This window comes from Diabrotica virgifera, chromosome 8 (assembly GCF_917563875.1).
Source record: "Diabrotica virgifera virgifera chromosome 8, PGI_DIABVI_V3a".
NCBI lineage: Eukaryota > Metazoa > Arthropoda > Insecta > Coleoptera > Chrysomelidae > Diabrotica > Diabrotica virgifera.
This window is the reverse complement of record NC_065450.1, coordinates 228,478,429-228,493,734: the sequence shown is the minus strand read 5'-3', so window position 1 is coordinate 228,493,734 and position 15,306 is coordinate 228,478,429. Positions and strand designations below refer to the sequence as shown.

At 31.1% G+C, this 15,306-nt stretch overlaps 1 protein-coding gene across 1 annotated transcript in view; it reads left to right on the top strand.

Annotated features, from left to right (window-relative positions):
• The first annotated feature begins 1,095 nt into the window (after window positions 1-1,095).
• Window positions 1,096-15,306, top strand: part of LOC114337860 (cyclin-dependent kinase-like 4) — an 86,581-nt gene continuing 72,370 nt past the window's right edge. The window contains exon 1 of the mRNA XM_028288408.2: window positions 1,096-1,190. The gene's annotated coding sequence lies outside the window, so the exon portion shown is untranslated. The remainder of the gene's footprint in view (window positions 1,191-15,306) is intronic.

The following is a 15,306-nucleotide window of genomic DNA, read 5'->3' as shown; positions in this document are numbered from 1 at the left end:
CTACAAATTTTAAAACGCAACAAGCGTACATTATAACCAAACACAGTCCCACAGCTGTGCCACAGCTGCCATATTGGATAATTTTTGTCATGTCATTTGAACATCCAATCAGAACAAAGTTATAATGCGCATGCGCCCGGTCGCTAGGTTTTCCCATATAAAATTTCACCGTCATTACGCCCGTAAAGAAGTATAACTTCAAAAACAGACAGTCATATTTATACAATTATAAGAAGAAGAATTATTTTTGTTTTATAAATAAGAAACAAAAATTCTGATAATAAAGGTAAAATAAGGATAGGAGGCCGCTTTTCTATAAAATCACCGGGCCGCTTGAAAAGTTCCAGCACGCCACTGGTGGACAGGAAGAAGAGGAAGAGGAAGGCCTCAGATGCGATATAAGGACGATATTATAAAAGCTGCAGGAAAGCGCAGCCAAGGACAGACAGATATGGAAAGATTTGGGGAAGGCTTTGTCCAAAGTTTGATAGAAATGGGCTAAAGAAGAAAGAATATATTTTTTTATCATTGTCTTAGATTTTGCAGGCTTTGCAGCCATGATGTTCTTCTTCTACCAAGACCACGTTTACCATAGATCTTTTCCTGAAGATCAGACGTAAAAGAACGTATTTTTCAGGGTGTCTCATAATGTGACCGAAGCTATGATGCGCCACCAAAGAATTTTATTTTGAGACTAAGTTTTCACTCTAATGACATATAAAACAACATAATGCTATTCTACACCCCACCAGAATGAAAACAATGGGAACCTTCTCTGGTTACACCTCCAAGGCTTCTACAATTTGCAAGCCATACGGATGCTGAGACTAAGGAAGATGAGGGAATTCTACATTTTGCAATTCACGTCCCATCTGCTCAGCGCGGTAAAGTTCCAACGAGAATGGTTCCCTTCATACTCCACACAGAGTAAATGTAAATCAAAAATTGAAAAATTGAAATTGAAAATGGTTATTCATTTTTAATTTTATTTTGATTTGAATACTTTTAAAAAACTTATGACGTACAGGCACCAAGTAAAATCATTATCAGTTTAGTAACCTACGAAATGACATATCCAATTAACGTCAAATGATCATTTTTACCGATTATTTAGATGAAAATGTCAGTGTAAAAGTGTTATATACGGAATTTCATATCATTATTTTTTAGGTGATTCTTCATTGATTTTGGTAAGTACCATTTTTTTTCTTCCATATTTATAATATTAAGTGATAACAGTAATCTATACAAAAAGGAAATAACAATGTAAATTGCAAATAATAAAAACGCGGATGACGTGCAACGGTAAGTAAATTAGATGGAGTATATATAAAAACGTTTTAAAAAGTTCATAAATTGATTGACCAAGACAAATTGAACAATATAACCATAAGGGAAAGCAGTGTACAATGAATTTTTTGGGTCTTTTACAACTTAGTCTCAACCGTTTAGTAAATTGAGTAATTAATTTTGCGCTATGTTGGTCGATTGTTCTCTTCTCTTTGACTGAAAATGGCTGGAAGTTACTATGTAAGGAAGCACACGTGCTATTGCCAATATTTGGACTGTGTTGGAATACCTGAGTCAGTGGAGTTTACCATAAGTGTAACTTGTGTTCTATTTTTTGTACTATACTAAATTTACAATCAATATGCAGTAGAAATAAACAAACCAAGACACCTTAAATGCTACTAGGAGCACTCCCGTATCATAATTTACAATGTATAAACTTTGGAGATCATGATTTGGGATTTACAATGTAAATACATTGTAAATTAGGATTCGGGTGCGCTCCTAGTAGCATTTAACGTGTCTTGGTTTGTTTATTTCTACTGCATCTTGATTGTAAATTTAGTATAGAGAGTTAAACAGACATTTGCGCGTATAGTTAATAGACCAAGGCGGATCTGTGAAAAAACGTCTATTTTTGGATGTGCAAGGTGGCATTTGGCTTTTTGCAGATAAAGTTAGGTGACAACTTTAACAATAATAATTGACTTATGCTTATCGTGACCAACTAGCCCGAAAAATCCGGGACTTGGCCCGAATTACAAAGTCGTGACCTGGCGTCCTGGGCAAGGTTTCCGGGCCATCCGAATTTTCAACGTTTTGGTAAAATTCTATTTTGAATACGTTATTCGTCTAAGAATTCACATCAAATTGAATTGGTGGGACGAAAAAAAGTCGACGATTTCTAGATTGTAATACCAGAGAACAGCGACCACAGTGTGGTCGTTGTTCTCTGGTAATAATAATATCACATTAAAAACGGTTGCATTTTATATCGTGGTATTACAGTTCTACAAAAACTCAAACGCTGGACTTTTTCCCGTTTCTGTATTTTAATTATCGTCTTCTGAAAGACGATTCAAAAACGTGAATATCAAATAATGATAATTATATTTTGATATTAACCTTAGGTTCTATTTACATGGAAATCCAACATCAGTTAAATTTTCTAATTTTTCCCTTTTTGAGAATGATTTCCAGATTGTAAGTCGAAACATTAAAAACTAACAAAAATGTTATTATCATTACAACCCATCCCATCAAAAAAATGTTTGTCAACATAAAAATGTTAAATAATCAATAAAATAATATTAAAGTTCTATATTTAAAAAAAATGGTCCGATTTTCATTGAAAAGTCCCGGATTTTAGGTTTTTTTTTCAGCCTTGTCCCGAATTGGACTGACTTGGAGTTGGTCACACTACTTATGCTCCTTCTCAAGTATGCCCGGAACATTAATAAAAAAATTAAAATATTTAAAAATTTCGAAAAACATCGATTTTTTCTGCTTTCTTTGCTTATAACTTTAAAACGGTTCGTTTTGGAACAAAGTCGTAGAGAAATAAAATAAAGATAATTAAATTTTGTATGATATACGACTAGTTTAAAATGTCTTAAATTATTACCCTTTCTGCAAAATAGCAATAAATACAAAATAAGGGGGCAAAATAAGCCTGTTTTTATTCAATGTTTTTCAACCACTTTGGATGCACTTAGAACTTTCGTAATTCGCTTAGATAAATTCTTACAACCTACTTTAATCATTCACCAAATTTCATTAAAATCGACCTGATAGATTTTGCAGAATAATTTTGCAATCTAAATTTTTTTTAAAAAGTTCAAATTTTTTGAAAACTTTCTAAAGAAAAAGTAGACTATTTAGAAGTTTGCTAATTTTTTTACATATAAAGAGGTTATCTACCTACCTAATACACTTTACAGAATTAAAATCGGATTATTTAAGCGGTCTCATCACTGTTTTAAATATATAAACAATTTTTTGGCTTATAAACAAGTACAGTGAGAACGTTTGAGTTGGCATAAATTCATTTTCTGGAGAATAAGCGTCTCTGGAGATAAATCCCGAAACAGGTCGATTTTTATTTTTGAATTCTAATTTTTTGGCATATATATCATACTAGTGACGTCCATCCATCTAGGCGCGATGACGTAATCGATGAGTTTTTTAAATGAGAATAGGTGCCGTGTGATAGCTCAATCGAAAGGCTATTCAATTTTGTATTCAATAATATAAACATTAGCATAATTATTTATAGAGGGTTTGAATTTAAAAAATTGAATTAAATTAATTCCAATATTTAGATTATGTCATCACACCCAGATGGATGACATCACTAGTATTATATTTATGCAAAAAAATTATAATTTAAAAATAAAAATCGATCTATTTCGGGATTTATCTCCAGAGTCTCCCATTCTCAAGAAAATGAATTTATTCCTACTCAAACGTCCTCACTGTATTTGTTTATAACCCAAAACATTGTTTATAACTTTAAAACAGTGCCGAGGCCGTTTAAATAATCGGATTTTAATTATGTAAAGTGTATTAGATAGGTAGAGAACTTCTTTATATTTAAAATAATTAGCAAACTTCTAAATGGTCTACTTTTTGTTCAGAAAGTTTTTAAAAGATTTAAACTTTTTAAAAAAATTAGATTGCAAAATTATTATGCAAAATCTATTAGGTCGATTTTAATGAAATTTTGTGGATGGTTTAAGTATATTATAAGAATTTTCTAAGCGAAATATGAAGGTTCTAAGTGCAACCAAAGTGGTTGAAAAACATTGAATAAAAACAGTCTTTTTTGCCCCCTTATTTTCTATTTATTGCTATTTTGCAGAAAGGGTACTAATATTTTAAGACATGTATATTATACAAAATTCAATTATCTTTATTTCCTTTCCCTGCGACTTTGTTCTAAAATGAATCGTTTTAAAGTTATAAGCAATGAAAGTAGAAAAAAAATAGATATTTTTCGAGATTTTTAAATATTTAAATTTTTTTATTAATGTTCCGGGCATATTTGAGAAGGAGCATAAGTCAATTATTATTAAGGAAGTTATCACCTAACTTTATCCGCAAAAATTCGAATGCCACCTCTCACATTCACCTCAAAACAGATCCGCCCTGGTCTATAAACCAATGTCTCAGATGTATAAGAACATATATATAGACCAGAGTAGAAAAATAAAAACGGGAAAAAAATCAATACAGGTATTTGAAGGTGCTAAATCGTAGGGAGGATATAGTTAATTAAAAATACATACAGAGGTACTCGTAAATCGACCTCATTTTTTTTATAAAAAAATGCCAAAGTCAGAAAATATTGTTTTTTGCCTATAACATTTTTAGTATCATATTTACAGCAAAATTTGCGTTATAAAAGTTGTTTATCACAAAAAAACAATTAATTTGAATTTTTACAAGTTAAAATCCATCAAGAATTAACCGATATAATTGCAAAAAACCGCGTTTTTTGCACTATTTTGGAAATGTTAATAACTTTTACCAAATAGGTCGTAAGGAACTTATTGTACCTTGATCATGAGGTAATTAAGTGCCTTTATTAGTTTACAAAATCTCAAGAAGATCTGTTTGTTAGTTTACAAGTTATGTTAAATGTTGTTTATCCCAGACATCGAATGTTTAAACAATCATTGTTGCCCAAGGAGTGTTTTCAGAGCTTTTTGGCAAAGTGCAATGACTACTTAAAGACTCAAAGTACTAGGAAAGTTAAAAAAAATAATATATTTGTTTTTTAAATGTTGTTAAACAAGTCGATAAAGAAATGGTCAGTTTTTCCTTATAAACAAATAGAATATCTTTGCCATTTTTTCTGATAAATAATTATAATTGGTTGTGTCAAAAAGCTGGTAAAAAAATGCACTTTAAAATTAAAAAAAAACTTTCTAGGACCAATAATAGCCAAGTTATACTTTTTTTTTTGAAAAATCACATCTCTATTGTTTATAAATATTAAGAGTTGAAATTTTTACAGCATGGTAATAGATATCTATATTTTATATGACAATTGATAAGTACGGAATATCTTCTATTTAAAACGAGTAATAACCCTTTAAAATCAAGTTACTCACGTTGACTGAGCTGGAACCGTGTGATATGGAAGAATGTCTCGAGTTCAGTTTCTCTAGTCGAGATTTTGCTATAGAAAGTTCAATTTGGAGCGCTTGAAAATTTTTATAATATCTCAGCTTCCAGAGAACGTAGAGCCTTCAATTTTTTTTTTAATTGGGGTAACTCGACGAAAGAATAACAACTAGCTAATTTTCATTGACCGGAAAAATCGGAAAATTCTGGAAAATGGATTTTTTTATTCAACATTCATTTACAACGTTAACACTAATATATTTTGATAAATATTTCCATAAAATATTATAAATTTGTGAATAAATATTAAAATATAATTATAGTATGTATATATTTATTTACGAGTATATACAGGGTTGTTCATTTTATTCGCCTCAGTGTCTGTACGGAAAACGACTTGATTTAAAAAAATTCTTCATAGAAATATACAAAGCCATTAACACTACAATCTAAAAATATATGAATTATACAGGGTGCTTCAAAAAAGAGTGGTATGTCAAAGATATATATTTTTATGGAACACCCTACACCTGATGAAATTTTTGAATTGCTCTTAAACAATATGCTAGCTGCTAACTAGACTAAACCTAAGTACAGGGTGTTTTAATTTATATAAATTTTTAGAAAAATGGAAAATTTTAGAAAAAAATAAATATTTACGAATCTAAGAATCGGTGACAAATTTTTCTTGGATCTTCATAATTGACTATTTAGCATATTTAAACAGATGTTTATTGTAACAAAATTTATAATTACTTAATCGTCCATTTTTAGATTTAAAAACTAATTGGAAACAAAAACATTCTCAAATTAAAAAAAATGTATATAATAATAATAATATCGTATGGCATTTTTGCCGGGGAGATCCTTTCGGATAGTTCCGGCGCCAATTACATCTTTAACCCTGTTTCAAGTAACTAGTGTCGATGTACACTAGCCCAGGGGGACCGACGGCTTAACGTACTCTCCGAGGCACGGTGAGACGGCTCGTGTCATTATTGGAAATGAAAATGGTTTGTCTTTGGCAGGGATCGAACCCACGTCTACTGGCGTATGAGGCCAGCGTTTATGCCGTTACCCACGGCCGCTCACTACAAAAAAAATGTATATGTATAGATTATAATTATTGATCTTCGTTAATTCTACACAGTTTGTGTACAGATTTATTAATTTCTTCAACATTATCCCTAATTTCTTTAGACAAATCTTCTTCAACTTCACTTTTGTCATCTATAATAACTGTCAAAAGGTTGTAGCTTTTTTTCGTCAGTATCATCTTTGCAATTTATGCACAGCTCGGTACAATTGATTTATTTTAAGAAATTATGGATAATGTGGAAGAAATTGATGAACCTGTACAAAAACTGTGTAGAATTAACGAAGAGCAATAATTATAATCTATACATTTTTTTTTTCAATTTGAGAACGTTTTTGTTTTCAATTAATTTTTAAATCTGAAATTGTACGATCAATACCTTATTTACTTCAATCAATACTTTATTTTTTTTTCTAAAACATTACATTTGTTTTTAAATTGAAATAAATCAAAACACCCTGTACTTAGATATAGTCTAGCTTATTGTTTAAGGGCAAATTCAAAAATTTCATTAGTTGTAGGGTGTTCCATAAAAAATATATCTTTGATATACCACTCTTTTTTGAAGCACCCTGTATAATTCATATTATTTTTAAATTGTAGTGTTAATGGCCCTGTATATTTCTGTGAAGAATTTTTTTTAAATCAATTCGTTTTCCGTACAGACACCGAGGCGAATAAAATGAACAACCCTGTATACATACTATAATTATATTTTAATATTTATTCACAAATTTATAATATTTTATGAAAATATTTATCAAAATATATTAGTGTTAACGTTGTAAATGAATGTTGAATAAACAATCCATTTTCCAGAATTTTCCGATTTTTTCGGCCAATGAAAATTAGCTAGTTGTTATTCTTTCGTCGAGTTACCCAAAAAAAAAAAATTAAAGGCTCTACGTTCTCTGGAAGCTGAGCTATTGTAAAATTGTTCAAGCGCTCCAATTTGAACTTTCAATACCAAAATCTCGACGGGCGAAACCGGACTCTGAGATCTTTCCCCCATCACACGGTTCCAGTTAAGTCAGCTCGAGTACCTTCATTTTAAAGGGTTATTACTCATTTTAAATAGAAGATATATTGTAGTTATTAATTGCAGTGTAAAATATAGATATCTATTATGATTTTTTGCAAATTTCGACTCTTAATATTTATAAACAATACAGATATGATTTTTCAAAAAAAAAATATATACCTTGGGTATTATTGGTCATAGAAAGTTTATTTTTAGCTTTTAATGTGTGTTTTTTACCACTTTTCTGATACAACTAATTATAATTATTTGTCGTGAAAAATAACAAAGTTATTCTAATTGTTTATAAGGAAAAAACTCACTATTTATTAAACGACTTGTTTAAGAACATTTAAATAATAAATGTATCGTTTTTTTAATTTCTTAGTAGTTTGAGTCTTTAAAAACTCATTTCACTTTGCTAAAAAGCTCTGAAAATACTCCATGGGCAACAATAGATGTTTAAACATTCAATGTTTTGGATAAACAATTAACGTAACTCGTAAACTAACAAAACGATCTTCTTGATACTTTGCACTCTAATAAAGGCACATAATAACCTCATAATTAAGGTGCAATATGTTCCTTAGGGCATATTTAGTAAAAGTTATTAACATTTACAAAATAGTGCAAAAAATGTGGTTTTTTGCAATTATCTCGGTTAAGTATTTATCAATTTTAACTAATAAAACTTAAAATTAATCGTTTTTTTATGATACACAACTTTCATAATACAACTTTTGCTGTAAACATGATACAAAAAATGCTACAGGCAAAAAACAATATTTTCTGACTTTAGCCTTTGTTTATAAAAAACTGAGGTTGATTTGCGAGTACCTCTGTATGTATTTTTAATTAACTATGTCCCCCCTACGATTTAGCACCTTCAAATACCTGTATTGATTTTTACCCTGAAATCGCTCATTTTTATTTATCTGCCCTGGCGTAATAGAAAAATACTGTTAATCAAGGATTAATGATTGTATTTTTTATACAATCAGATTTTTAACTCTTCAATATTTTTTTAAAATAGTCCTCACCGTGTATTTCAAAGTTTAAGATCAAACCTCTGTATTCAACCAGTTATAGGCTGTTCACACTTTTTCAAAACAATAAACACATACATAATTTTGATTGTTAATAACCGATCTACTTATGTTCGCTCTAAAGTTGACGGTTTAATTCATAAATTAATATAATTGGTCTAAATTGGTACGCACAACGCGAATCAACAAACGGTTGGTATTGTTTGTTTCTCTGCATGTGTGGAGTTGCGGATAGAAAATAAAAATACGATTTAATCTTTATCCGATACGTACAGGGTCTTTTGAAAGATGCTGGTGATTAACCCGTGTTGAGCTGCCCCCCCCCCACTTGCAAAAATTAAAAAACAAATAACCCTGATTTATGAGCTATTTATGAGCTCTCATATTCCGCAAACTAAAAATTTTGAGCTCGTTCCACTGAGCAGGAATTTAATACCCTAGTGGAGGGGGCTGAGTCAGCCCCCCCCCACTACTTAAAAATAGGAATATTGAATCGGTTTTTGCGGCAGAATTACGAGCTATTTATGAGCTCTTGAAATTATATAGTTTCGATTTTTAAGCTCATCCCCTTCACCCCCAAACAACCCTTTAATTGATTTAACTTAAGAGAAAGATGCTGAGAGAACTTAAAATATATCGTATTGCAAATATAATTCCTATAGCTTATATACTCTAAGAATAAACTATTAAATCAAGAGCATTTCGATTATTGAGCTACAACCCCTTCGCCAGAAAACCACCCTATCTTCCCGGCTTAAGAGAAAGTTGTACTTAAAACGCGTTAAACTAATTATTTGGCGACTACATATCATTTAATAATTTATAACCTTCCAAATTACGCGCATTTAGATCAGTAAATTGCAATTTATTTTGTATAGTGCAGTCACTGAAGGTAAAAATCAACGATTACCTTCAATTTCGGTGAACCTTCATCGATTTTCACGAAAATTGGTCAGTGGTTAGAGGATACGTCAAGAAACAAAGGTGACATGGTACCACCTTGCGCCTTTACCCTGAGGGTGGATACCGCCCCTTCTCGGGGGTGAAAATTATTTTATAAAAAATAACTGCACAAATCAATAAAAGAACAAATGAAAAGCAAAATTTATTATATAAAGTTAATAAAATAAGTAAATACTTTTTAAGTTATTAAAGATCAAAGATTTTAATTATTTGTGAAAAAAATGCATGTTTTGAAGAGGTTTTTTGTAAATCACTGAAAAACTGTAAGTTTTTACAAAAAAGTTAATAGTAGTTTAATTCGTATAGCTTATATTCTAAGAATAAACTCTAAAATCACGCGCCTTTCGATTATTGAACTACAACCCCTTCGCAAGAAAACCATCCCATATTCCCGGCTTAACAGAGGGTTGTACTTAGAATAATTTAAATTAATTATTTGTCGACTATATATTGTTTAATAATTTATGAGCTCCCAAAATATACGCATCTCAATTATTGAATTGCCATTTTCTTTCTATAGTGCAGTCACTGAAGGTAAAAATCAACTATGACCTTCGATTTCGGTAAAGCTCCATTCATTTTCACGAAAATTGGTGAGCGGATTTTGATACTATCAACTTTTTCTGGATCATAGGTATTTCTAAGTACTTTGACAAGTATTTAGTACCTAAGTGTTATAAAATGCATCTCTTTCCCGTTATTTAAGCTTGAACCCTTAGATTTGAACAGTCGCGGAAAAAAATATACATTTAATTACCAATAACTTACTTTAAATTAACATTAAAGGGTTTTTCAAGTAAGCAATTTATTATATTTTTTATTAGCTTCAATTTTAGCGATGAAAACTTTTTTGTAAAAACTTACAGTTTTTGAGTCATTTATGAAAAATCGCTCTAAAGCATGCATTTTCTTTCCAAAAATTAGAATATTTGATCTTTAATAACTCAAAAAGTATTGATTTATTTTAATCACATTATATAACAAATTTTGCTTACAATTTGTCCCTCTCGATTTGTGGGGTTATTTTTAATAAAGTAATTTTCACTCCCGAGAAGGAGTGACATATACCCCAGGCTAAAACCCCAAGTTCTTATTTTCAATTCGTGAAAATAAATGGCGATTTACCGAAATCGAAGGTAATAGTTGATTTTTACCTTCAGTGACTGCACTATAGAAAGAAAATGGCAATTCAATAATTGAGATGCGTATATTTTGCAAGCTCATAAATTATTAAACGATATGTAGTCGCCAAATAATTAATTTAAATTATTTTAAGAACAACTCTCTCTTAAGCCGGGAATATGGGGTCGTTTTCTTGCGAAGGGGTTGTAGCTCTATAATCGAAAGACGCGTGATTTAAGAGTTTATTCTTAGAATATAAGCTATACGAATTAAACTACTATTAACTTTTTTGTAAAAACTTAAAGTTTTTCAATGATTTACAAAAAACCTCTTCAAAACATGCATTTTTTTCACAAATAATTAAAATCTTTGATCTTTAATAACTTAAAAAGTATTGACTTATTTTATTAACTTTATATAATAAATTTTGCTTTTAATTTGTTCTTTTATTGATTTGTGCATGGCATTTATTTTTTATAAAATAATTTTCTCCCCCGAGAAGGGGCGGTATCCACCCTCAGGGTAAAGGCGCAAGGTGGTACCATGTCACCTTTGTTTCTTGACGTATCCTCTAACTACTGACCAATTTTCGTGAAAATCGATGAAGGTTCACCGAAATTGAAGGTAATCGTTGATTTTTACCTTCAGTGACTGCACTATACAAAAAAATTGCAATTTACTGATCTAAATGCGCGTAATTTGGAAGGTTTATAAATTATTAAATGATATGTAGTCGCCAAATAATTAGTTTAATGCATTTTAAGTACAACTTTCTCTTAAACCGGGAAGATAGGGTGGTTTTCTTGCGAAGGGGTTGTAGCTCAATAATCGAAATGCTCTTGATTTAATAGTTTATTCTTAGAGTATATAAGCTATATGAATTATATCCGCAATACGATATATTTTAAGTTTTCTCAGCATCTTTCTCTTAAGTTAAATCAATTAAAGGGTTGTTTGGGGGTGAAGGGGATGAGCTCAAAAATCGAAAGTATATAATTTCAAGAGCTCATAAATAGCTCGTAATTCTGCCGCAAAAACCGATTCAATATTCCTATTTTTAAGTAGTGGGGGGGGCTGAGTCAGCCCCCCCCCCACTAGGGTATTAAATTCCTGCTCAGTGGAACGAGCTCAAAATTTTTAGTTTGCGGAATATGAGAGCTCATAAATAGCTCATAAATCAGGGCTATTTGTTTTTTAATTTTTGCAAGTGGGGGGGGCCAGCTCAACACTGGATGTTTATGGTGACATTTGTCTCATACTCGAAAATTCAACAGTTTTCGAGATAAACGCATTTTAAATCTGCGATACAACATAATGTTTTGCATAATATCATTGTAGTTAGACCCGAAAAATAAACTTGAAACCATAATCATTCTGCCAGCTCTCATATACAGGGTGTCCCGGAAAGATTGGTCATAAATTATACCACAGATTCTGGGGTCAAAAATAGGTTGATTGAACCTCACTTACCTATATACAATAGTGCACATAAAAAAGTTACAGCCCTTTGAAGTTACAAAATGAAAATCGATTTTTTTTCATATATCGAAAACTCTTAGAGATTTTTTATTGAAAATGGACAAGTGGAATTTTTATGACAGCAATATCTTAAAAAAGAATTAAAGTGAAATTTGTGCACCCCATAAAAATTTTTTGGCGGTTTTGTTCCCTTAAACTCCCCAAACTTTTGTGTACGTTCCAATTAAATTATTATTGTGGCACAATTAGTTAAACACAATGTTTTTAAAACTTTTTGCCTCTTAGTACTTTTTTGAAAAGCCAGTGTTTATCGAGATATTTTGAATATTTGTCGAATCCACCACATATTATGTGTATGGTTTTTTTTTAATGGCATGGACTTTGTCATTCAGCCAGTCACAACATGAGTATTAGTGTCATGTGTAGTGTGTATGTTGAGTAAGTGTCTTGTTACTTTGCAAAGTAGACGTCATTGTCTTTGCAAAGAGACGCTAATTGTATCCGAACATCTGCGGTCCCTCCGGTGAGTACCGATCCCACAAGGACATAAACTATATTCTTTTATATTCATTATGTATATGGTTAAGTATGATTTGCATACACCTGTTAATAATCTGAAAATTTATTTATAACGTACATTTTTAGGTATATCTTAAAAAAGAAGCCACATCTCGATAAAATGTGACTTATCAAAAAAAGTCTAAGAGGCAAAAACGTTTTAAAAACACCGTGTTTCACTAATGATACCACAGTAATAGTTTAATTGGAACGTACACAGACATTTGGAGGGTTTAAAGGAACAAAACACCTATAAAATTTTTATGTAAATATTTTAAAAAAGACGCCGCATCTCGATAAAAACTGGCTTATTGAAAAAATACTAAAAGACAAAAAAGTTTTAAAAATGTTGTGTTTAACTAATGGTACGACAATAATGAATTAATTGGAAGGTACACAAAAGTTTGGGGGGGTTTAAGGGAACAAAACCCCCATAAAATTTTATGGGGTGCACAAATTTTACTATAATTTTGTTTTAAGATGTTCCTGCCATAAGAATGATACATGTCCATTTTCAATAAAAAATCTCTAATAGTTTTCGATATATTGAAAAAAATCGATTTTCATTTGGTAAATTCAAACGACTGTAACTTTTTTTATGAGCACATTTGTACTAAGGTAAGTTAGGTTCAACCGAACTATTTTTGACCCCAAAATGTGTGGTATAATTTATGACCAATATTTTCGGGACACCCTGTATATGTCATAGCATCACAAATTCCATTTAAAGAAATTTGCGATACATTTTTGTAAATTTTTATGGATTTAAGTTATTTTTCGGGTGTAACCACAACGATATTATGCAAAAAATTATGGTGCCTCACAGATTTAAAATGCGTTTATCTCAAAAACAGTTGAGTTTAGCGAAATGAATGTACCTTTTTTAAGTAAAAATATTAGGAGAATAAAAGTTTTGATTCAAAAAGTATGTATAGAGTGGGTAATAAAAAAAATTTAACCTATTAAATGAGCGCTGAACGGCGTATGTGGCGTCCTCTGGGCAATACATCATTTTTGGTCGCGAATTTAAATTTCTCATCCTAAAAAACTCCCGCTTACCAAATTTCGTGTTATTATCCCGTGCCTGTTAGGAAATATTCAAGAATAAAAAAAATAAAAGTTTAACTTTGACACCCTGTATTTCGTTTATTATCTTTCGTACTAAGGTAAGTTCTGGCTAATTGGTTCATGCCAAAGCCAATTATAAAAAAAAAGGTAAGTTAGCTTAACTCGACCTATTTTAACCTCAGGAATCTAAGGTTAAGCTATGGCCCATTCTTTACCAAACACCCTGTATATAGGAAAAAGAAGAAAAGTAAGAATTAATTATAATAAACAAAGTGACCAATTAAAAAAAGTTTGTTGAACAGTTTTCCAGTACATGAAATGTCTCATTACCAAAGTAAACGAGAACGGATTATCGAAAGGTGCGATCAAAGAGCAAAGAGCCTCAATTAATCTCTAATTGCAAATAAATTTCAAGGACGTTTCTAATAATACCGTCGAAAGTCGTTACCGTGTGTGTGTGTATGTATGTGTGTATGTAGGTCTTCAATTAACGGCGAAGAACTTTCAGCAGGCGCAGATTCGCTCATACACATAGCATGGCATTATGTTACAAGTAAAACTACGTAGTTGTTGTACGTTTATATTGATTAGAAAAAATTGCAGAAACGCCCCTGAATTTCACCTATCACGCAACGGTTCGAATGTAAAAGTTATTGGGGTGTACAATCAACGAAATACTTATAACTACACGATAGCGAACTGTTTTATATTAAGACAAAAACAATATAAATACCTATGTTTGTTTGGCTTGGACATGGAATTTAACGACAAAATTTTATTACCTTTAACTAAAAGTAAAGATCAAACAAATGAAATAGAGAATGTGGAAAAATCCCCTTACGAATAACTCACACATCCACTATTTCTGGCTGGGAAAAATTTTTCGAATAGAATCAAAGATCCAAACACCAGTTCTTAGAAATGTGTTTCGCCCTCTTCAACCTCCGTGGGCTCATCGGTAAAGATGAGAGGTTGAATATCTTTAGACACATTCCATCAAAAAACAACATCCGAGACATAGACATAACAGGAGCGTAAATCTAGAAAATATAAAATATAAAATATAAAATATAAAACATAAAACAGAGTGGTCGTTAAACCAGTACCTGTGGATCTTTTGATCACTGAGTGTGTTTCAAAGATCTACATCTTTTGTTTTTTTTCATAAAAGTAAAGATGATTCAATGGAAGGTAGCTCAAATCATCCTAATCCATAAACCCAACAAAGACTCAACCCAACCTTCATCGTATCGTCCTATTAGCCTTCTGCCTTTACCCTCCAAAGTGTTTAAAAGACCTTTCCTGAAAAGAATAGACACTGCCATTACAGAAACAACCTAATACCATATTACCAATTCAAACTTCGACAAAAACATGGCACAACAGGTTCATAGGGGTCCTAACCGCAAAAGTTTCACTAGAGAACAAGAATTATTTTGTACAACAGCCTTCCTTGATGTTTCTCAAGTCTTCGATAAGGTACGGCATAAAGGTCTAGTATCAAAACTTAAAAGACAACTGCAAGACGACTTCTACAA